The 25765-nt window shown below is 39.5% G+C and overlaps 1 long non-coding RNA gene and 1 pseudogene across 4 annotated transcripts in view; one reads left to right on the forward strand and one right to left on the reverse strand.

Moving 5' to 3' along the window:
* Nucleotides 1-24037, forward strand: part of LOC112653831 (uncharacterized) — a 108506-nt gene extending 84469 nt beyond the window's left edge. For 3 of the 4 annotated variants that reach the window (XR_003132562.2, XR_007409692.1, XR_003132563.2), the window contains 6 exons: nt 7992-8093; nt 9076-9174; nt 11634-11788; nt 13286-13436; nt 21643-21720; nt 22434-24037. This is a non-coding gene — a long non-coding RNA (uncharacterized LOC112653831). Of the gene's footprint in view, nt 1-1704; nt 1871-7991; nt 8094-9075; nt 9175-11633; nt 11789-13285; nt 13437-21642; nt 21721-22433 lie in introns of those variants that run through there. The other variant, XR_004814707.2, reaches the window with a different exon arrangement.
* A 932-nt stretch (nt 24038-24969) lies between these two features.
* LOC112654232 (U4 spliceosomal RNA) lies at nt 24970-25124 on the reverse strand (annotated as a pseudogene).
* Between the last annotated feature and the right edge of the window lie 641 nt (nt 25125-25765).

Raw genomic sequence — 25765 nt, forward strand, 5'->3', positions numbered from 1 at the left:
ACTAAAAGCGTTCATTCTCTTGTAAATGGTACGATGACCTTGTTTTTTTATTTGCACTTAGAATCATGAACTGGCCTTTCCGTTTCTCATTTGTGTCTCAAAGTGACCTTGGCCTAAGTTGGTAAATTGTGAGATTGTTTATCAAATGGGAGAATAAATGGCCCTCGGGCACCAGACCAGCTTCCGAACATGAGGAGCTCTTGTCTCTCATTTTCTCACATTTCTCAGAACTTTCTAAGGAAAATTAGCCTACATATTGCAGACACGAGTAATTTTGGTAAACTATGTAAATTCTATGCAGAACTCTAAAATTATCCCACTTCCTCAATATACAGAAGAAATAAAAGTGATTTATGTCGTAGAGTTTTCAGTGGACTTACCTTGAAAGTGTTTTTTTTCCTCCATGTACTGAGATATGATTTTTATCCTTAATTTTGTTAATTTGGCTTATTACATTGAGAATTTGTGGATGTTGAGCCATCCTTTTAGTTCTGCAGTAAATCCTATTGCATCATGGGGTCTGAATCCATTCTTTGGTTTGCTGGTATTTCATTGAGAATTTATGTTCATCAGGATATTGCTCTGTAAGTTTCTTAGGGCATCTTTTCAGGTTATGGTCTCAGGGTAATACTGGTCTCACAAAATGAGTAGGGAGTGGTCACTGTTCTTTTACTTCCAAGAATTTGAGAAAGAGTAGAATTCATTAGTGCAGTGGTTTGGTCCTGCAGTTTGGTTTTTTTGAGAGTTTTTTGATGATAGACTCAGTCTCCTGACCATTAATTGGTCTCCTCAGATTTTCTATTTTAGGTTTTTTTCAGTCTTAGAAGGTTTTGTTTCTAAGGGTTTATCCATTTCTTCCAGGTTGTCCACTTTGTTAGTATACTCTTACAGTCCTTTGTATTTCTGTGGTATTATGATTTTATTGTATTTTATTTCTGACAGTACTGGGGTTTTCCTTTGTGAGTCTAGCTAAGGGTCAATTTTATTTGTTTTCAAAGAACTCAGTTTCATTGACTTTGTACTTTTTTTTTTTTTTTTTTTTTAGTATCGATTTCATTGGTTTCTGCTCTGACCTTCATTTTCTCCTTTCTACTAACTTTGGGCTTCCTTTGTTATTTTTCTAGCTCCTTGAGGTATAAACTTAGGTTGAGATTTTTATTTCTAGAAGTAGGCCTTCATAACTATGACATTTTCTCTTAGAACTAGGTTTGCTGCATTCTAGAAACCTAGCTATTTTTTACTTTCAAATATTTTTTTGATTTCTTCTTTGCTTCATTTGCAATTTAATCTCCTCACCTATGAATTCTCCAGTTTTCTTCTCATAATTGACTTCTAGCCTCATACCACGGTGGTCATAAAGGATGCTTTTAATCTTAAATATGTTAATGTTTGTCTTGAGACCTAATGTATGATCTATCCTGGAGAATGTTGCATGTGCTCTTGAGAAGAAAGTTGCTTTGGGATAGAATGTTCTGCATACATCTATTACGTCCATCTGGTCTAACATGTCATTTAAGGACAAGGTTTCTTTATTGATTTTCTATCTGGATGATCTATTCATTGGAGCAGAGTACTAAGGTCTCCTACTACTAAGGTATAGCTATTTCTCCCTTTAGGTCTTCTAATATTGCTTTGTATATTTGGTTGCTTTTCTATTGGGTTCATAAATATTTATGTTCTGTCCTTTTCTTAGATTGACATTTAAAAAAAAAAAAAAGATTTATTCATGAGAGACACACAGAGAGGCAGAGACACAGGAAGAGGGAGAAGCAGGCTCCCTGCTGGGAGCCCGACACAGGAATCCATCCTAGGATCCCTCCAGGATCATGACCTGAGCCAAAGGCAGACGCTCAACCACTGAGCCACCCAGGTACCCCGTAGATTGACATTTTCATCAATATGGAAAGCCTTTTATTATTGTTATAATTTTGTTGTAAAGTCCCTTTTGTCTCATACTACCTTTTGTCTCATAGCTACCTCAGCTTTCTTCTGATTTCTATTTTCATGAAATAGCTCTTTTCCGTCCCTGCAGTTTCACTTGGTATATCCATATATCTCCTTATATAGTATGGACAACATATACCTGTATTGTTTTAAATCCATTCAGCCTATGTCTTTTGATTGGAGAATTTAGGTATGTACTTACTGCCTTTTGTGTAGTTCCTCTTTCTTTTTCTCTTATTCTCTGATTTTGTGGTTTGATGATTTTCTTTGGTGGCATGCTTAGAATCCTTTCTCTTTTGCGCATCTGTTGTAGGTGTTCCTTTGTGATTACCATAAGGCTTATGTAAAAATGTTATTTATAGCACTATATTTTAATTTGATAAAAACAAGTTCACATACATTTTGGAACTATTTTTTCCTTTCACAACATTTTGTTTTGGTATCACCTTTTACCACTTTTTAATTTTTTTTTTTATCTATTCATGAGAGAGAGAGAGAAGCAGGCTCCATGCAGGAAGCCTGACATGGGACTCGATCCTGGGTCTCCAGGATCACACCCTGGGCTGAAGGCGGCGCTAAACCGCTGAGTCACCTAAGGATCCCTTTTACTACTTTTTATCTCCTTTCTACCTTAATATAGTTATTTTTACCACTTTTATTTTAATTAGCACCCTTTCTTTACAGCTTAAACAATTTTCTGTAACATTTTTTAAAGGCTGATTTAATGATGAACTTCTTTAGCTTTTGCTTGTCTGGAAAAGTTTGTCTTAATTCTGAATGGTAGCTTTGCTAGGCTTAGTATTCTTGATTGGAAGTTCTCTTCTTTCAATATTCTGAATATATCATGACTTTCCCTTCTGGCCTACAGTTTCTCCTGAAAAATCGGGTAGTTTATTGAGTTCCCTTATATGTAACAAGTTTTTTTCCTTTTTAGATTCCTGCCTTTTCTCTAATTATAAATGTGTCTGGGTTTGCGTCTTTTGAGGTTCATATTGTTTGGAATCTGAGCTCCCAGGAACTGTAGGTCTGTTTCTTTCTCCAGGTTAGGGAAGTTTTCAGCCATTCTTTTTTTTCCCTTTAACTGGCCTTACCCCTTTGTCCTGTTAGCCATCTGAAACCTCAGTCACTCTGCTGTGGTAGCAGAAACTCCAGGCTCAGCCATGCCATCTGGAGCAGCACCTACCCTGCTCTGAATGTCCCTCATCCCCCACTTGTCTCCCAACCCAAATGCTGTCATTTTTTTTATATTCTGACTTTGGTATATTTGCTGCTCCAACTCCCTGCACATACAGCCAAAGGACAGATCCTGGCATTCACTGCTGTGAGGTGTGCACAGCAGCCCCCTGGGTCCTGTCCTTATGGTGTCCACTTCAGCCATTGTTACTTCAAATACGTTTTCCTCTCATCTCTCTCATCTCACTGCCATTACAGTGTTAATCTGCTTGACGTCCTTTATCTTCACTTTTTTCCATTCTTTTTTTGCTGCTCTTGTGGGAGTTTCTCTGCCTGTCTTAAAGTTGACTGGGACACTTCCTTCTGCTTCATCAAATCTGTTGTCGAACCCCTTCTAGGGTTATTGTATTCTTCAGCTCAGTGATTTCTTTACAATAATATAAAACACAGTCCCTTGCAGACCTAGTTCAGATGCTTTTTTTTAAAGATTTTTTATTTATTGAGAGAGGGTACATGCAAGTGGGGAGAGGGGCAGAGATAGAGTGGGGAAAGAGAATTTCAAGCAGACTCTCCATGCTGACCATGGAGCCTGACTTTGCGCTCAATCTCATGACCCTGAGATCATGACCTGAGCCCAAATCAAGAGCAGGCTGCTTAACTAACTGAGCCACACTGGCACCTCACCTGGTACAGATTTTAAAATACTAAATACATTTTTATTTTTCTACATTAGTGTCCAGAAGTTACTTTTATTTAAAATGAAGCTACTTTACTTTTGTACAGTAGTAACTGAATACCAGGAAAACCAAGATAAACAGAAATAAATATAGTTTTCCAAAAGTTGCAGCCTAAAAAGTTGATCCTATATACATGAATGGGTTTCTTTGCTGGAAAGTCCAAAGGATATGAGGAATATAAAAAGGTTTCTTAAGGCAAAAGAGGAAGATAACCCTTTATGCATTCAGTTTTCTGTCCCTTTGCCACATTCATATTCTTTCCCTGCCGTCTGTTGTCCACTTGTTGTCTCTAAGCAACTAATGAGAATGCTGTCTCTGTAGGAGCTTTCACTCAGAATATCAGCTATCAGGTTCTGCAATGGCCTCATCAGAAGTCATTTTAGCTAGTGTGCAGGCAAGGTCTAGGTTATTAAGGATCTTAAAGACAAGTTAAGAGCCAGCCCCAGGCAGATTGTATGTCAATTGCATCTCTATTTTGTTTTTTAACAAAAGCCATTGAGTATGCTCTTTGGAAACTATCATTTGTTTTTGATCATCACCATTTGGAACTTCAACAAAGTGAACCAGAAGTAATCCCCTTTCATTTTCAGAGAGGGCACATTACTCTCTGGATTAGTTATATTGGCTTCAACTACTTATCCAACAATTCCAACACCATGATGCACATGGACTCCAGTTTAGACTCCACTTTGTCCTGACAGTCTTTAATCAGCTGCAACTCTTTGTAGGAGGACCTGTTTTCTGATCAGTGTTGGAGAGATAGCACTGAACAGACCCTTCTACCCCTGACCATTTTCTTGTAGGCCACTGAGAGCATGTTGCACCCCCTGTTGGACAGCTTGGTGCCTTATTTCATCACTGCCTTCAAGGACGTGTCTGTACCATTGTAGTGTTCTGCCTCCTTGGCAGCCTCACCTTCTGTAACTGCTCTATCTTTTCCTTGGGAATACGGAAAGAAGAGCAAGGGCAGATAATGTAGAGGCATGCAGAGGGCATTCATGTGCCCTGTCGGCAGCTCAAGTCCCACCAATTAGATCTGCTTTTGGCTTTACCTGAGGATCCCTCCAGTCTCATCCTTCCCTGGAGCCAAGGGGTGGGCCACCACCAGAGGGAAGCTTTTAAAGTATCCAAATATAGAAGGCAGTCCAAGATGGCAGTGGAGATGAACCCTGAATTCACCTCCTCCCACAGACACACACCATCTACATCTACATTTGAAGCAGTTCCCCTTGAAGAAGAACTGAGATTTGTCTATGCAACAAACCAGAGGCGGACCACATAGAAAAGAGGAGAGACAGAGACACGGTAACAACAGAGACCCCATCTCCAGTGCAGAAATGTGCAGTAGGAGGGTTATCTGTGAAGGGCCCACACCCAGACTCACCTGCCCTGGCACACCACAAAGAACCAATAGCTTAAAGAGCAACTAAACTGTAACTGAAGGAAATCTATGTACTAATCCAAGAGTGTCTGCCAAATTGGCTGGAACTGTTGGAACTCAATACTGTCAACTGAGGCAGGATCTAGGCACTCTAGCCAGCATACTAGGGCTAGACCAGTGTACCCGGAGACCCTAGCTCACATCAGGTGGCCCCAGCTCGTGTCTGCTTGAGCTCCAGCCAGATGCTGAGGCAACCCCAATGCAGCACGCCCTGGCAAGCCTGCCAAAGCTGCACAAGCCGTGGCCCCGACCCAAGACTACTACTTCAAGACAGGGAGAGGTAGAGAGCTGTTCTGCCTAATTCAAACACAAAAAGTCAAACCAAAGAAGTAGACAGAAGATTGACTTTTTCATTGATTTAGAAGTTAAACTCCAGGTTGGGGGGGGGGGGGTGGGATCTAACAAAACGGAAGTATTTTATCCGACAAAGAGTTGAAGGTAATGGTCACAAAGGTGCTCACTGTAAGAAAGAGCCAATCAGAGCTGAAGAATACAGTAAATGAAATGAATAGACTAGTGGGAATCAAGAGCAGGTTAGATGAAAGACAACAGTGGTAATCACCTAAGAGAATAGCAAAACAAAAACAAAACAAAACATTAAAGGCTATCTATGTATAGATAGAGATCATTTTTAAAAACTTTAAATTCTTTTTAAGAGGCTTGTGGCACAACACCAGGCATAGTAACATTAGACTTCCTTTCCCAAAACAGGCCCCTTCCTGCCACATGTTTCTATCCAGACTTTTTGTCAGTGCTGAGGTAGGAGAATTCTTTACAAGGTCCAGTCCAGGATAGTCTCAGCAGGGGAATAGGATTTTTTTTTTTCCTGGAACCTAGTAATTGTACCATATATATGGATATTACAAAAGGAGATGTGTCCCAGAAATAAAAATATTCTAGAGCTGCAATGCATTTGTTTTATTTACATTTGTTCACAGTTTTAGTTACAAACAAAAACAGTAAATGTGTTGTGCAGTGGGCTTATCTGCTATTCTTGTATATGACAATGTCCATCCTGATGCCTGAAGACACAGGGGCTCAACGATCTCATCTATTAATTGAAAGCTAAGTACTCTCCAGCTACTTGACTCTCTAGTGTTGCTAGGGTTCAAAAATGAATGGTTTCTGGAGTACCTGAGTGGCTTAGGGGTTCAATGTCTGCTTTCAGCTCAGGGTGTGATCCGGGGCCCAGGGACCGAGTCCCACATAGGGATCCCCGCCAGGAACCTGATTCTCCCTCTGCTTCTCTGTGTCTCTCATGAATAAATAAGCAAAAATCTTTAAAAAACAAACATAAAAGAGTGGTTTCTGTTATCTACAACATTAATCTGAATCAAAATATATAGCAAAAACTGTACAGAAAGAATATAATTTGGGTTATAATGGAACACATTGTCAGTGTCCAAAAATTAGACATTATCTTTTGAAACAGGCTTTTTTTTTCTTTTTTGAAACACTAGGAAGATTAAGTTTGTTGGCACTGTTTTCTCACTTTTTCTTGCGACATGAATGTAGATGGAGGCTTTTAAAACTGAAGACTATTGGTGGTGCTGCGAGTTCAGAAAGGATGAACTTGGATTGTTATGAGAAAGTTGATGATTCATTACTTTATCAATGCAGGCGTTGAGAAAATGCACTTATAGAAATATTCTGATTTTTGTGTCAGAGTGATAGAAAATACAGTAATATTCCTAGCATTAAAATGAGTCTATTTGAAGGAGTTTGCTGAGCTTTCTTAAACTGAATCCTTTATAAAAACCCTTTTGGCAAGAAACTTAACTTAGAATAAGTGTATCACTTATTTATGAACATGTATATAGCAAAAAAATTTACTTCAGCTACCTGTTTGGTTCTTCAAAGGTACTTAGCTTTTTGTTTCTTTCTTTCTTTATATTTTGTGGCCACTCTAGATAATTCTTAAACTGCTCTGGCAGGCAGTATTTGCACTTGTGTATATTTAATGGTAGTTTTCAAGTAAATGGAATCGTCGTTGGATTCCTTTCATAGTACTTCTGCTCCCCTTTAGATATATTAGTTTTTGAACTTATAATTATTACTAATAAACTAAAAGCTTTGAAGGTAGAGATTTGCCTTGCTTTTTCATTAACTGCGACACTGGGGATATTTCATTGCTTATTGTAATAATGCAAAAAAATTGGCTAAAGTTTAGTCAAATTTGGTAGGGCACAGAAATAAGATTTAATAGTAGCTAAATCCCGTTTCCTACACGGATCCTGGCAGAGGGAAGCTAGGTAACTCTCAACAGTTACCAGCTAATTTTCACTCCTAGGAAGGAAGCCACTCAAGCCGGTGGTTCCTTGGCACAAGCATTACCGTGGTCTTGTCCTGCCTAGTTTGGGTAGCTTTATTTTTTTAGCTGCACATTGTCCTTTTCCTAAATTCAGAGATTAAATTCTGTCCCTGAGAACTGCCTAAGTTTGAAAAATTACATGAAGTCCTCCTTCTTTCTATTCAATATGGCCAATTCTTGGTGAAATTTCAGTGTTCTATTATGTTCCTTTCCAGAGGGCTTTTCTGTTTATTCTTTGGTTGTGTGTTAGAGTGTTTATTTTTTAGTAGAGCTCTCCGATGGCTTTCTCAAATTCCAGTTTTTACAGTGTATAGGAAGTTGGCTGGCAGTTGAGTAGTGGGTCTTGTCCATAGCGTATCTAGTTGCCTTTTTTCTGTGATTTCAGCTGTGCCAACGCATTGCTGTATCTCAAGAATTTCCCATTCAGCTGTGTGATGGCTGATTAAAGCAAGAGTCACAGGGAGCCACAATTAAATGTGGGATCCAAGTAAGTAATAACTAAGACTACTTCTGACAATGTATAAAAAATATGTTTCAATTATAATGTGGCTTTTCAGAGGACATTCTCGGACATAAATATTGGGAACCACGGAACCTAAAATTGTGTGATAAACCAAAAAGGCCTAATGAACCCAAGGGGAAAAAAAGTTTCATAACCAGAGATTCCAGTCTAATGGATACTGTTCATGTACATAGAGATTATTGAGGTCATTTGTGAAAAAGGTAGACTATTTTTGTTTTGTGTTTTTCCCCCTCTCACTAGCTGTGTGTGTAGGGGATGGAGGGAGTGTGTCCCTGGATTTGGCGTAAGCTGTCATACAAAGCTGTATGCCTGTGTATATACCAGGAGGGGTATTAATCACAGATAAGTTCTAAAAATCTTATGCCTTTTTTCCTCCCATCAGCCCTTAGCAAAGGCTAAACAAAATTAAAAAAAAAAAATAGAGCTAGAGAGTTACACTCTACTTTAAGCGTGACTTAAATGTTTGCCAGCCTCCATTCTGCTGCTGATGCTTACCTGTCCTTCCTGAGTAGTGAGCCACCTGCGCGCACACACACACACACACACACACACACACACACAAAAAAAAACCCTGGAATAGTCCACATTGAAAAAAGGCAGCTAAGGCTCTCTGTATAATTTAACACATGGGGGTGAAATTCTTTCCATTTTTTTTTCTTTCATTTCCTCCCTTATATTGAGGTGATTGTGCAAATTAATCTGTAAATCCCTTCAGGAGAAAGCATTCTAATTTTCTTTTAAGAAACTCTATTGTTCCACAAGAATATCTCATTAAGCTTTACTTTTCCAAGGGAACACGAAGGCAGCAGGTGATGATAAAAGAAAGAAAAAGATTTTTTTAAAGTTAGGCTTTTTACCAATGAAAATTAAAAGGTGTTAAATACACTTTTAAATTAAGCATTTTCTTAAATTCAGGAATTGAGCATCTGTTTGACTTTCTTTCTAGGAGCTTTTATGGCAATTTCTTCTCTATCAGGTGGCAACGTGAAAAGCTTTGACATTATTAAACCTCCTAAAGCTTATTCCCAAGTTTAGGACTTATCTGGTAAGCTGACTAAAGAATAGTTTCCCTTTTGATTAGACTCCGTTATATAGAAACTTCTCATCTGACTTTTAATATCTTACATTTATCATTTTTATTCAAGTCTAAAGTAGAATGTTTTTGTAGCCTCGAGGCAGAGATTATAAGCGAGATGAGCAGTAAAGTCAAATTCTTATTGTATATTAAAAGCCTAACACGTTTGAAAATCCTTTATCATACAAACTGGTATTCCTGAATGAAACAACAGTGGAGGTGAAGTTTGCATTCCTTTAAATTCTAATTTGTTATTTTCAAACGAAACTTGTCTTTTGCACTTAAACAAACATGCTTGCCCTATCACGTATCACATATTTTTACAATATATTGCTAAAACGTTGACTGATTCTTAGGATTTTGCAGGTGGTATACAGTCATGCAGTATGTATGATTTTCTTTATCTCCTGAGATTAGATACCTCTTATCATTCTAACTTCTAAAAAAAAAAAAAAATCAATTCAAGAAAGAGTTATAATGGATTGACAGTGATTATATGAAATACATTTTCCCACTTAGTGTGTTACAGGATGGTAAACGGGTATTTAAAATATATTGACCAAGTTTTGAATACAATCACACACATAGCTATAGAGAAGTTCAGTAAAACTATAAGTGATCATTGATGAAAAAACCTTGTTTTGTGATAAGTGTGATTTTCTTTATAAATGGAATCAGACCATATGAATTTTCTATGATTTTTAATAGGACCACAACTGCCCTGATGCACAAAAAACCCCTGACTATTTAAAAGAACAGCGAGCATATAAAAGAGCCAGTTCTAGAACTCTATCAAACCAAGAGCTGCTGAAACTCTCTCCTAGGGGAGGGGCTGACAGTCTCCACTGCTCTCCCTTGAAAGCATAGACCAATGCACAGTCCAGGCACCATAACCAGCCTGCCACCTCAGTGATTCCAGGGCCCTTCGCCCACAGCAACCCCGGCTACCCCAAAGCTGCCATAGGACCATGGACACTGAGACAGTCCTGGTTAGAATTCACCATAGCTCTAGACGACTTTTTTGCCAAGGTGACATAGGTAAAAAGCACACTAGAACACTCCAGGCCCTCACCGTTTTGGATTTAGGCGGATTGCTAAGGCATCCCTGGTGCTGAGTGCTCTGGTACCTTCTGGCTGATGTCTTCTTTCATTCCAGCCATCAGAGTGCCCCCTGCATAGAGTACCCTAGAAACCCCTGGCCCATGCCTGCAACAGTTCTAGCCACCCCATCAGGAACCCTCAACGTGACTCCACTTTAACTGCAGCTAGCCAGCCAGAGTGCTTTCAGCATAGAGAATCCTGGGACCCCCTAGCTTGTACCTGCTTCAGCCTAAGCTGTTGTTCCAGGGTGCCCAGTGTGTATGAAGCTCCAGGAACCCCAGCCCGGGACAGCCGCAGCTCCAAACAGCCAGTGAATTCACCAAGTATCTACAGTCTAAGTAGAGAACAACCATCCATGAGACCATTCCTTCAGGATTAGGAGAAGTAGCTCTTCCACAAATCCATAGAAACACACAGAGAATGTTCCAAAAAAGAATAAGACAAAGCCTCAGAAAAAGAACAAAATGAAATGGAGATAGGCACTATACCGGATAAAAAATTTAAAGTAATAATTGTAAAGATGCTCACTAAGCTGGAGAGAAGAGAAAAAGAACTCCGTGTGACAGGGCGACAGAGAGAGAGAGGCAGAGACACAGGCAGAGAGGGAGAAGCAGGCTCCATGCACCAGGAGCCCGACGTGGGACTCGATCCCGGGTCTCCAGGATCAGGCCCTGGGCTGAAGGTGGTGCTAAACTGCTGAGCCACCTGGGCTGCCCTTATTTTATTTCATATTTTTTGAGAAAAGAATTTTTAAACAATAAAATAGGTTAAGGGATTTCTTTAACATCAATGTGGTTCACCTAATGTTTTAGGGATCCCATTAAAGGAATAGAGAAAGAGGCATATAGCTTACTTTAAGAAATAATAGCTGAAAACTTCCCTAATCCAGGGGAAGAACTAAATTTCCAGGTTGAAGAAGCACTGAGCATTCCAAACAAGATAAACACGAGGAGGTCCACACTGCCACACATGATTCAAGTGTCAAAGGGTCAATAGAATTTTAAAAATAGCAAGAGAAAAGTAAAATAAAATATTATGTTTACCCTTGTACCCTTGAAGACTACTGCTTTTTCAGCAGAAAATTTGTAGGCCAGGAAGGTGTAGCATGCGTATCATTTAAAATTGAAGGAGACAAAAGTTTAAAGACTTTTTCACCACTAAACCAGATTTACAACAAATGTTAAAGGTACATCTTAAGTGGAAAAGAATGCCATCATCAGATGTAAAAACAAGAGAGAAAAGATGACAGTATACATATAAAAGGGAAGTAAAAAGAAAACTTAAAATGTATTTGAACTTCAACTTAATAGAGACTATCATATACCTAGGGTGTTGTATATAAACCTCATGGCAACCACAAATCTAAAATCTTAAGAGATACACAAAAAAGGGAAGAAAGCCAAACACTACAGAAACTCATCAATCACAAAGAGGAGAAGAGAAAAATAAAGGAAAAGGGAGCTACCCGCACAACAACCAGAAGGTAGGTTAACAGTGTGGCACTAAGTACGTACCTATCAGTAATTTCTTTAAATGGAAATGGACCAAACACTTCATTCAAAAGGCACAGGGTAGCAGAATGGATGAAAAACCAGAACCATCTATATGCTGCTTATGAGAAATTCACCTCAGATAGAGAGACGTAGCTTACAGAACTTAAGTGAAAGGGTGGAAAACCATTCACCATATACATGGAAACGAAAAAAAAAAAAAGAAAAAAGAAAAAAAAAGGGTAGCAATACTTCTATCAGACAAAATAGACTTTAAAATAGATTGTAGCAAGAGGCATGGGAGGGCAGTGCATAATGATCAAGGGATTGAATCAAGGAAAAAAGATTTGGCAAAGAAATCGAAAACAATATTTTAGTAGTGGGGGATTTTAACATCCACTTTTATCAACGGAGAGACCATCCGGGCAGGAAAATCAGCCGTGAAACCGTGTCCTTGAGGGACACACACGGGTTCCGAGAGGAAGCGCTTGCGGGAAGTGCTCAGGGGCACAATCGGGGTGGGTGTGGGCTGCGGCCTTTCCTAGGACTTGCCCCCATACCTGTGAAAGCAGAGACAGAGGCGACCTTTCAGTGTCTTTCTCGGGGACCGCGTTTTCCCTGGACACAGACCTTGCGGGGGCGTTTTCGAGCTGAGAGTGCAGCAGCCCCAGAAAGTACGGCCAAGGGGAGAGCCAGGTTTGCGGGCAGCAAAAAGGAAAGCAGCTTAGGGGCTCGGGGAGGGGCTCGGGGAGGGGCCTGTCCAGGTGAGGCCACGGTTAACCTGCTCGACCTCGGCCGGAGGGGCCTCGCCCCCGGGGCCCCCCGCTGCCCCCCGGACTGCAGCCTGGCGCCACTCGGACAAGGGGTTCGCCTCTCACGAGGTAGGAGGGCGGGGAGGGGTGGGCGGAGGGGGCTGAGCCCGGATCCCTGGAGACGGGGTCTGCGGGAGGAGGAGACTAAGCCCCGATCCCTGGGGTGGGGGAGGGCTCCGGGCAGAGGGGCTGAGCCCCGATCCTTTGGGGGGGGGGGGGGGGGGAGAGCTCCTGGCAGAGGAGGCTGAGCCCCATCCCTGGAGACGGGGTCTGCAGGAGGAGGGGGCTGAGCCCTGATCCCTGGGAGGAGGCAGCCCCAAGTGGGTCCAGCAGCATAGGGCCCGGATCCCAGAGCACCTGTGGGGACACAGCCAGGATTCTCCTCCCTGCCAGGGAGGGCAGTGGGGGTGGGGGGAGGGTGAGGACCCCCCTGCTGGGGGGCAGGGACTCAGGCAGAGAGGACCCTCCATGTGCCGGGCACCCAGCCATGAACAGCACTCCGGCCCCAGCACCCAGGCCAGTGTGTTACTGGCGGGGAGCTGACCCTGGAGCTGGAGACCTGGCCCCGGTGTGGTCGCTCCTCCATGTTCCACGGGGAGGGGGTGGGGGTGGGGGAGGGCAGGGTCCCAGGGGACAGGGCCTCCCGCATCCACAGCTCACCTGAGCTGCACCCGGCAGGGACGAGGCATCTCCCCAGGTGCACACACCTGAGACCAGCGGCAGCCCCTCCCCCAGAGACCCGCTGGGAGGTCGGGGAGGAGCAAGTTCCCAACGCAGCAGCGCTGAGAAGCTCCAGGGAAAGTAGAGGGATTTACACTATATAGAACCGGTGAGTACCCCTCCTTTACCCCCCGGTTTTCCAGGATAACTCGTTTTATTATCAGACTATAAATTTCCGTATTTTTCCTCTTTTCCCCCTTTAACTACAATATTTTACCAGCTCTTGGTTTTTAAGATTCTTCCTTCTTGGCTTTTGTATTTCTACAATTTCAGGTCCTAGATATATTTTCCATTTCTAAAATTCCCTTCAACATACTCAACCTAATTTTGGGAGATATACAAGATACTTTTGTGGTTTTTGTTTTCTCTGCTCACTTTGTTCTATGATGGGGGGGAAGTTAATTCCTTCTAAAACATGACCAGCAGCACCCACAACCAAGGGGTATACCGTGCAGGTTCATTCTGTGAGGTTATATTCTCTCTTCCTTCCCATCCTGCCCCTCTTTTATCTCCTGTATGTTCTGATGGTCAGTGGTGGGGCTCTCTACAAGTATTGCTGGTTTATATAAATCTGGGACTGATCATCGCCTAACATACAGAACTGAATACACTCAGAACCAAGAGGATCGCCCTCTAGGACCCCTCAGGTAGACTACTCTCTCCCTCCACTATAACTTCCTCACCACCACCATCTCCCAGTACCCCCTGCCATTCTTCTTGTGTTTTTCCCTCTTTTCTTTTCTTCTCCCTTTTTTTCCTCTTCTTCTTTGCGATTCTTTTTTTTTTTTCTACTTTATTTTAAAATTAATTTTTCACTTTAGTGGTCCTTTTGTATTATTTCGTTCTGGTCTCTGACCTCGTCAAAATCATCTAGGGTGAAATTTACTTAGATTGTGGTTGGTAGTCTTGATTCAGCCCACTCATATAGCCACTCTGCACAGAGCAAAATGACTAGAAGGAAGAACTCACCACAAAAGAATCAGAAACAATACTCTCTGCCACAGAGTTACAGAATTTGGATTACAATACGATGTCAGAAAGCTTCAGAAGCACATTTATAAAGCTACTGATAGCTCTGGAAAAAAGCATCAAGGCTTCTAGAGACTTCATGACTGCAGAATTTAGATCTAATCAGGCCGAAATTAAAAATCAGTTAAATGAGATGCAATCCAAACTGGAGGTCCTAATGACAGGGGTTAATGAAGTAGAAGAAACAGTGACATAGAAGACAAGTTGATGGCAAGGAAGTTGAGGGGAAAAAACAAAACAAAACAAAACAAAACAAAAAACCAGTTAAGAGACCATGAGGAAAGGTTGAAGGAAATAAATGATAGCCAGAGAAGGAAAAATCTATGTATAATTGGGGTTCCAGAGAACACCAAGAGGGACACAGGCTCAGAAAACATATTTGAACAAATCATAGCTGAGAACTACCCTAATTTGGGAGGGAAACAGGAATTCAGATCCAGGAGATAAAGAGGTTCCCCCCCCCCAAAAAAAAAAAAATCAATAAAAAGCATTCAACACCTCGACATTTAGTAGTGAAACTTGCAAATTACAAAGATAAAGAGAAAATCCTTAAAGCAGCAAGAGACAAGAAATCCCTAACCTTTATGGGGAGAAGTAATAGGCTAACAGCAGACCTTTCCACAGAGACCTGGCAGGCCAGAAAGGGCTGTCAGGATATATTCAGGGTCCTAAATAAGATGAACCTGCAGCCAAGAATACTCTATCCAGCAAGGCTCTCATTTAGAATAGAAGGAGAGATAGTTTCCAAGACAGGCAGAAACTGAAAGAATATGTGACCACCAAACCAGCTCTGCAAGAAACATTAAGGGGGACCCTGTAAAAGAAAGACAAAGTCCAAAGAAATAAGCCACAAAAACAGGGACTGAATAGGTATTAGGAGGACACTAAATTTGCATCTTTCTATAGTAACTCTGAGCATGAATAGGCTAAATGATCCCATCAAAAGACGCAGGGTATTGGATTGGATACGAAAGCAAGACCCATCTATTTGCTGTCTACAAGAGACACATTTTAGACCTAGGAACACCTCCAGCCTGAAAATGAAAGGGTGGAGAACTATTTACCATTCAAATGGTCCTCAGAAGAAAGCAGGGGTAGCAATCCTCCTATCAGATAAACTAAAGTTTATCCCAAAGACTGTAGTAAGAGATGAAGAGGGATACTGTATCATACTTAAAGTATCTATCTAACAAGAGGACCTAACAATCATGAATATTTATGCCCCTAATGTGGAAGTTGCCAAGTATATCAATTAATGACCAAAGTAAAGACATACTTAGATAATAATACTTAAGTGTAGGAGACTTCAACATGGCATATTCTGCAAATGACAGATCTTCTCGGTAAAATGTCATCAAAGAAACAAGAGCTTTAAATGATACACTGGACCAGGTGGATTTCACAAATACATACAGAATTTTGCATCCGAACACAACTGAATATACATTCTTCTTAAGTGCACATGGAACTTTCTCAACAATACACCACATACTGGGTCAGAAATCAGGTCTCAACTGATACCAAAGAGTTGGGATTGTCCCCTGCATATTTTCAGACCACAATGCTTTAAATTAGAACTCAATCACAAGAAATTTGCAAGAAACTCAAACATATGGAGGTGAAAGAGCATCCTGCTAAAAGATGAATGAGTCAACCAGGAAATTAGAGAAGAATTAAAAAGATTCATGGAAACTAATAAAAGTGAAGACACAACCGTTCAAAATCTTTGGGAGGGAAATACATGGCAATACAAGCCTCCCTCAAAAAAATTGGAAAAAACTCAAATACACAAGCTAACCTCCCACCTAAAGGAACTGGAGAAAGAACAGCAAGTATAACCTACACCAAGCAGAAGAAGAGAGTTAATAAAGATAGAGACCAGAAGAACTGTAGAACAGGTCAATAAAACCAGGAGTTGGTTCTTTGAAAGAATTAATAACATAAAGAAGGCGGGTTAATGGCATATCTTTTCTTTTTTTTTTATTTATGGTAGTCACACAGAGAGAGAGAGAGAGAGAGAGGCAGAGACATAGGCAGAGGGAGAAGCAGGCTCCATGCCAGGAGCCTGACGTGGGATTCGATCCCGGGTCTCCAGGATCGCGCCCTGGTCCAAAGGCAGGCGCTAAACCGCTGTGCCACCCAGGGATCCCATTAACCCGCCTTCTTAAAGAGAAAGACAAATTAATAAAATCATTAATGAAAGAGGAGAGATCACAACCAATACCAAGGAAATACAAATGATTCTAAAAACGTATTATGAGCAGCTATATGCCAATAAACTAGGCAATCTAGGAGACATGGATACATTTCTGGAGATTCACAAATTACCGAAACTGGAACAGGAAGAAATAGAAAACCTGAACAGGCTGATAACCAGGGAGGAAATCGAAGCAGTCACCAAAAACCTCCTGACACACAAAAGTCCAGGGCCAGATGGCTTCTCAGGGGAATTCTATCAAACATTTATTTATTTATTTATTTATTTTTAATTTTTTTTTTAATTTTTATTTATTTATGATAGTCACAGAGAGAGAGAGAGAGGCAGAGACACAGGCAGAGGGAGAAGCAGGCTCCATGCACCGGGAGCCTGACGTGGGATTCGATCCCAGGTCTCCAGGATCGCGCCCTGGGCCAAAGGCAGGCGCTAAACCACTGCGCCACCCAGGGATCCCTCTATCAAACATTTAAAGAAGAAACAATACCTATTCTACTAAAGCTACTCCAAAAGACAGAAAGAGATGAAATATTCCAAACTGGTGTTATGAGGCCAACATCACCTTAATTCCAAAACCAGACAAAGACCCCTCCAAAAAGGAGAATTATAGACCAATATCCCTGATGAACACAGGTGCAATAATTCTCAACAAGATACTAGCCAATAGGATCCAACAGTACATTAAGAAGATCATTCACCATGACCAAGTGGGATTTATTCCTGGGATTCCAGGCTGGTTCAACACTTGTAAAACAGCGTGATAGATCACATCAACAAGAGAAAAAAAACAAGAACCATGTGATCCTCTCAATAGATGCAGAGAAAGCATTTGGCAAAATACATCATCCATTTCTGATCAAAACTCTTCAGAATGTAGGATAGAGGAACATTCCTCAGCATCTTCAAAGCCATCTATGAAAAGCCCATAGCAAATATAATTCTCAATAGGGAAACAATGGGAGCCTTTCCCCTAAGATCAGGAACACGAAGGATTGTCCACTCTGACCACTGCTATTCAACATAGTACTAGAAGTCCTAGCCTCAGCAATCAGGCAACAAAAATAAATAAAAGGCATTCACATTGGCAAAGAAGAAAAACTCTTCCTCTTCTCAGATGACATGATACTGTACATAGAAAACCCAAAAGACTCCACCCCAAAATTGCTAAAACTCATACAACAATTCGGCAGTGTGGCAGGTTAATCAATGCCCAGAAAACAGTGGCATTTCTATACACTAATGATGAGACTGAAAAAGAGAAGTTAAGGAATCAATCCCATTTACAATTGTACCAAAAGCCTAAGAAACCTAGGAATAAACCTAACCAATGGAGTAAAGGATCCATACCCTAAAAACTACAGAAAGCTTCTGAAAGAAATTGAGGAAGACACAAAGAGCTGGAAGAATATTCCAGGCTCATGGATTGGCAGAATTAATATTGTGAAAATGTCTATGCTACCCAGGGCAATTTACACACTCAATGCAATCCCTATCAAAATACCACAGACTTTCTTCACAAAACTGGAACGAATAATCTCAAGATTTGTGTGGAATCAGAGAAGACCCTGAATAGCTAGGGGAATATTGAAAAAGAAAACCAGAGCCGGGGGCATCACAATGCCGGATTTCAGGTTGTACTACAAAGCTGTGATCATCAAGACAGTGTGGTACTGGCACAAAAAAAACAGACACATAGATCAATGGAACAGAAAAGAGAACCCAGTAATAGGCCCTCAACGCTATGGTCAACTAATATTTGACAAAGCAGGAAAGATTATCCACTGGAAAAAGGACGGTCTCTTCAATAAATGGTGATGGGAAAATTGGACATCCACATGCAGAAGAATGAAGCTAGACCATTCTCTTACACCACACACAAAGATAAACTTGGATGAAAGATCTAAATGCGAGACAAGAATCCATCAAAATCCTAGAGGAGAACACAGGCAACAGCCTTTTTGAACTTGGCCACAGCAACTTCTTTCAATTCACATCTATGAAGACAAGGGAAACAAGTAAAAATGAACTATTGGAACTTCATCAGGATAAAAAGCTTCTGCACAGTGAGGGAAACAGTCAACAACACTAAAAGACAACCTACAGAATGGGAGAAGATATTTGCAAATGACCTGACAAAGGGCTAGCATCCAAGATCTATAAAGAACTTATTAAACTCAACAGCAAAGAAACAAACAATCCAATCATGAAATGGGCAAAAGACATGAACAGACATTTCACCAGAGAAGACCTACACATGGCCAGCAAGCATGTAAGAAAATGCTCCGCATCACTGGCCATCAGGGAAATACAAACCAAAACCACAATGAGATCCCACCTCACACCAGTGAGAATGGTGAAAACTAATAAGGCAGGAAACAACAAATGTCAGAGAGGATGTGGAGAAAGGGGAACCCTCTTGCACTGTTGGTGGGAATGTGAACTGGTGCAGCCACTCTGGAAAACTTTGTGGAGGTTCCTCAAAGAGTTAAAAATAGACCTGCCCTACGACCCAGCAATTGCACTGTTGGGGATTTACCCCAAAGATATAGATGCAGTGAAACGGTAGGACACTTGCACCCCGATGTTTCTAGCAGCAATGTCCACAATAGCCAAACTGTGGAAGGAGCCTCTGTGTCCATCGACAGATGAACGGATAAGGAAGAAGTGATCTATGTATACAATGGAATGTTAGCCACGAAAAATGACGAATACCCACCATTTGCTTTGATGTGGTTGGAACTGGAGGGTATTATGCTGAGTAAAGTCAGTCAATCAGAGGAGGACAATCATCACATGGTTTCACTCATATGGGGAATATAATAAACAGTGAAAGGGATTAAAGGGAAAGGAGAGAAAATGAGTGGGATATATCAGAGAGGGTGACAAACCATGAGAGGCTCCTAATTCTGGGAAATGAACAAGGGGTAGTGGAAGGGGAGGAGAGCGGGGGATGGGGTGACTGGGTGATGGGCAGGGGACAGGATGACCACTGGGTATTATACTAATGTTGCCAAATCCAATTCCAATTAAAAAACATACAAAGAAATGATGGATACAGAATATTCTATCCAAAGCCTACAGAATACACATGGTTTTCAATGCACACAGAACAACCTCCAGAATAGAGCACATGTCAGGCCACACACCTAAGTTTAAGAAAGCTGAAATAATAAACTCATGCTTATCAATTAATCTATGACATAGGAGTTAAGAATATATAATGGCAAAAAGACAGTATCTTCCACAAATGGTGCTGAGAATACTGGACAAATGAAACAGGACTATTTTCTTATGCCATACACATAAAAATAAACTCAAAATGGATTAAAGGCCTAAATGTAAAGCCTGAAACCACGAAAACCATATAAGGGAACATAGGCAGTAATTTCTGACACATGGACTCTAGAAACATTTTTCTACGTGTGTCTCCCACAGCAAGGGAAACAAAAGCAAAAATAAAGTATTGAGACTATGTCAAAACAAAAACATTCTGTACAGCATAAAAAAACAATGAAACAAAGAAGCAGCCTATTAAATGGGAGAACATATATGCAAAGGATGTATATCATAAGGGGTTGATTTCCAAAGTACATGCAGAACTTCCACACTCAACACACACACACACACACACACACACACACACACACACACACACACGAATCCCATCTGATTAAAAAATGGACAGAGGACCTGAATGGATATTTTCCCAAAGACGACACCCAGATGGCCAATAGACACGCGAAAAGATGCTCAACATCACTCATCCTCAGGGAAATGCAAATCAAAACCAAAAGGAAACCTCACATTACACCTGTGAGAATGGCTAACATCAAAGACAAACCGGTTTTGGCGAGGATATGGAGAAAATGGAGCCCTCATGTACTTACTGTTGATGGGATTGCAAAGTGATACAACCATTATGATAAATAGTTTGGGGTTTTCTCAAAAAATGATAAATGGAAATACCATAGGATCCAGTAATTTTGCTACTGGACATTTACCCAAAGAAAATGTAAGCACTAATTCAAAAAGATGCACGCACTCCTGGTTATTTCAGCAGTATACACTGTAGCCCAGAAAAGGAAGCAACTTAAGTGTCCATCAATTGATTAACAGATAAGGAAGATGTGATATGTAGGTCGTGGATAATCACACAGCCATAGAAAGGACGAGACTGTGCCATTTGTGACAATATGGGTGGACCTAGATTTTATTACACTAAGTGAATTAAGTCAGGCTGAGAAAGACATACCATATGATTTCAATCACATGTGAGATCTAAGGAACAGATAAACAGAATTATCCACATAAATTGAAAAAACTGATGATTGTCAGGGGAAGGAGGTGACGGGCAAAATGGGTAAAGGGGAGGGTAGATACAGGCTTCCACTTTAGCCAGTTCTTAGAATTACCAAATATTTTAAACCTATCTTTTTCTTCATTTTTCCTTTATTGTGTGATTGAGGAAGAAATTTTCTTTTTATTTCCCTGATAGCATGTGAGGTTAAATATTTGCTTATATTTAAAAGTAATTTTAATACATTTTTAATGGTTTGTTTAAAACTTTTCCAATTATTGGGTCATTTTTTCATTCCATTTTTTAAATAATTTTTTCTCACATGGGTCTTAAATATTTTCCTCAGTTTATTACTACTTTGGAAAAAAAAACTTGTTCTTGATATACTTTTATAAAAGTTTAATATTATGTAATTAAATTTTTGTCCAATAGTTGTTCTTATAGGATGCCTTCATATTTTAGCTTGTTAAATGGGTTTTTATCCTTTAAGTTTTGAACATTTAATTTTCTAATATTTTTAGGGTTTTATATTTTATGTTTAGTATCTGTAATTTATATTATGAGGCAAAAAGTAAATTTCCAACCCATTTTTCTTCTAGCAGTTTGATAGCTTAACTCCAATCTTTTGGTCTATGATCCATTCGGAATAAAGTTCATTTGTATTTTGTATGTGATAAAGTTTTTGTTTTGTTTTGCTTTTTGGTGTATGTTTATCTAGTTTTTCTAACATAATTTATTGAAAATATTTCCTTTCTTCACTGGCAACTGTGTCAGAAAAAGATGGAAGAAGGAGAGGAGCAAGAACAGGACAAGATGATGCCTGTGGGGAGCCCGAGGGGTAGCACAATAGAGGTAAACCTCTTCTGCTGGTCACACAAATGTACACATGTGAAAACTGCACAGAATATACATACACACAGAATGCATGTAAAGATTGTGAAACCTGAATAGAATTGATGTAATTGGTGGATTTTAGCTGTAATATACTGTACTTATACAATATGTGACCATTAGAAGGAATTGGCAAATGGTGTATGGGATTTACTTTTTATTTTGTAATAATACTGACCAACATTATCTGTGAAAACACTAAAATAAAAGGTAATACTTTTAACAACAGTAACTTTGACAATTATCGAATCCTTGAAGTTAAAACCAGGAAATATTGAACAAAAAATGTGTTTATTAACGACCAGAGGAGCTACAAATTTTCAAGTCAAGAAGTATTACATAAACAAGCAACTATTTGAGGAAAAATTGTTACTAACCTACTCAGTGATCTCATTTGCTAGAATAAGCTTTTTTATCTCAGTAAAATGGTCCAAAAGGTACAATACAGGGTGAAGAGTTCAATGGAAGTAGTTGACTTTCATAAAACATTTGTGTATCTAAATGGAATGGATCAAAATGCAGTTGCAATAACAAATTAAATGGGTTTCTATTTCCACTGCAAATTTAAAAATTTATCTTTTTTGAGCAATATCTGTCTTCAGAACATATATAAAAATGCCTTCGATAATGATTGTACAACTTCCTAGGATAATTTTTTTTTTTTTTAATTTTAGAGAGAGCACTCGTGTGAGTAGGCCGAGGGGCAGAAGGAGGAGATGATCTCAACATTGAGTGCAGAACCCAACGTGGGCTCCACCTCAGGATCATGAGATCATGACCTGAACCAAAACCAAGAGTTAAATGCTTGACTGTACCACCCAGGGGCCCCTCCCATGACATTGTTAAAAATATGTTATCACCACATCCAAGGGGATGCAACAGGAAGACAGATGCCCATTCAACATAAAATAAATGTTTTATCATTCAGACAGGATTACACATGAAGCTAACAGCTTTGAAGGTAGTAGGCTCTCTTTTCTGAATGTGTTCATTCACAGATGCAAATGTTCAATCATAGCAGCAACAAATTTGGACTGGAAGTACTGCAAATAGCTTTAAAAATGTAGATTATATAAAAAAATGGTCCTCATTCATGTATTTTAAAAAGAACTTCACAGCTGGATGGATTGCCTAATTATCTATTAATTCCAGTCCCAAACTACATTTGAAAACGAGAAGAGGCCCAGATATACTAGTGGTGTAGCTCAGAATAAAGCCCTACCTCTTTTTATAAATGAGGTTATACTTTGCAGAACGCTTTCACTAGGTTACCTCATTTGATTATACTGCTTAGAAAAAGGAGACATACGTAGAATTAGTGATGTATAGAAGTTGTCACAAGGTGTCCGTGAGATACTAGCGGAGCCAGAGCTTAGATCCAGCGCTTTTTCCCTGTACAACACTCTAGGGTACTGTTTTGTTTTCCATAATAAGCAGTGCGATGAGCTTGTGGTAGGCAGAGTAATGGTATCCCAAAGGTGACCACTTCTGATCTTTAGATCTGTGAATGTTATCTTGCGTGGCAAAAAAGTTATTTATTTTTTTAATTTGATTGCATTTAGGATCTTGAGATGGGATACTATCCTGGATTATCTAACCTTAGTGCCATCACCAGGGTTCTTCTAAGAAAGAGAAGAGTCACAATCAGATTCATCTAATGGAAACATATTTGTCTGATGTGGGGCTACAACCCAGCAATACAGGGCAGGCCTCTAGAAGTTGAAAAAGATAAGCAAATGGATTCTTCCTTGGAGCCTTCAGAAAAAATAGATACCAAATGACATTGTTATTTTAGCCTTGTGTAAACCATTTCAGAATTCTGACTTCCAGAACTACCAGAGAATTAATTTATGGTAATCTGTTACAGCACTAATAGGAAACCAACACAGAGCTCTTGAGGTAATACTTCTTATTGATAAATACCTTGGTAATTTTGTTGTAGGTTTAATATTCTGACTAGGAATTTGCTTTGTAATAGAAAAATCATTTTAAAAAAGATTTTGATTTACTGCTCTTGTGTTTTTCTTTCGATTTTTTTCACTACTCAATGAAAAAAAAAGTTTTGATTTCTCATACCTAAGGATGTGTTTTCCACATTGTGAATACTCTTTCAGCCTGTTGATTACTTCTGGGTTATTTTACAGAAAAAAAAAAAAAAAAGTTACCCTTTCATGGTTGTATGACTTGTTGGTGAATTGTGTGTGGTCCCAGTAACTTAGTATCAGCAGAGACCTATATGGCATGGGATTCTTAGAACCTTATTTGAGTTCTCTGTAAGATGAGGAGTATTAATTTCATATTTATACACATGTATAATAAAAATGTTTCATTTTAAATTATTAAGATTAGTTTTCCATATGGGGCCTCCATTATATTTTGCCTGATTTTTTTAAATGATTTTATTTATTTATTCATGAGAGACACAGAGAAATAGGCAGAGGGAGAAGCAGGCAGGGAGCCTGATGCCAGACTCCATCCCAGGACCCTGGGATCACAACCTGAGCCAAAGGTAGATGTTCAACCACTGAGCCACCCAGCTGCCCCATGCCTATGCTTTAATTAAACTAGTCAACTGAAGAGAATTCTGGCCATATCTATTTATATACTGTTAATACAAGGTTCATTATCATGAATTTGTGCCATACCACCTTTGCTTCTGATATGCATGAAGGTACCAGTAGTGCTTATGCAGGGTCCTAGATTCAAATATAGGCATTTTTTTTCCCTCAGGTCAACAACTGCTGAATTATAAACCAGCCACTCAATCTATGATTAAGGGTCTATAGAGTCATTTCTAAGAGAGAAGAGCCTTTACTGGAGTTATCCTATCCCAATAGGAGGCACTGTTTGCTGGGGAAATAAATGGTGGTCTGAATAAGCCCTGGAGCCCCTCTGGATATTTCTGGATCCATTTACTGTAGATTACAAGTGAACTTTTAAAATTTTCCTTAAGGATTTGAGGAAGAATAACCATAGGACATTCAAATCCTCACTAACTGACCTTATTCATGCATTCAAAAGTAGTAATGCTCAACTTTTTCCTCATTCAGTCACTATGAAACCATGCTTAATTTCTTAAAGCCTTAAGAAGGCTTTCTTTTTTTTAACAAGAAAATAGTATGTATAGGTTATTTAGTTTCTCATCTATTAAATATTCAGCTATAAAATTATAAATTATGATCCTTAACTCACAAATATTGTGTCACACAAAACAACAGTTATGACAAAAACATGTCATGTCTTTATCTGGAGTAGAAATTACAGAAGGAATGAAAAAGACCAAAAGTAGGATCTCTATTTTCAATTAGCAATAATCACGCCTCAGGTAAACCTCATTGGCTATGATACTGCCACAGTGCAAAGCTAGTAGGATCTCTATTTGAAAAAAAAAAAAATTTACTCTTGTTCTCATGTATATATGAAATATATTTGAGAAAATTTATTAACTTATTATTTATTAACTTTAATTCATCAGACCATTTAATAGACCAGCTGGCTTGGACTTGAGAAGTATTAGCCAACTCAGCATTCATTCATACCTTTGAAAAAAGCTGTCCATATTTAATGTATACAACTCAATGAGTTTGAAGATAAATACCCACCTGTGAAACCATCACCACAGTCTATGCATTAACATATCCATCACCTCTAAAAGTTTCCTCCTGCCATTTTTATTCTTGGTCATTGTGGTAACAACACTTAATATTGTATATTGAAAAGTTTGCTAGAAGAGTAGCTCTTATGTTGACTAGAGGTGCTATTCTGTACAGATCTCTAGGACTTATTCATCTTGTCTAACTGTAGTCTTTGACTAATTCTTCCTCCTTTTCCTGAGGCAGTGTTGATTCTTTACCCATACGCTGTATATATCCTTCAAGCATCAAAAGAATAACCCAGTGTTAAATTACCATATCTCTTTCCTGCTATTTACCTTCAGTTGTCTTCTGTGCTTTTATGAGCTCACTGACTACTCTAAATCAATGCACTTAAATAGTCTTATAAATAT

The sequence above is a fragment of the Canis lupus genome, chromosome 3 (genome assembly GCF_003254725.2).
Source record: "Canis lupus dingo isolate Sandy chromosome 3, ASM325472v2, whole genome shotgun sequence".
Lineage (NCBI taxonomy): Eukaryota > Metazoa > Chordata > Mammalia > Carnivora > Canidae > Canis > Canis lupus.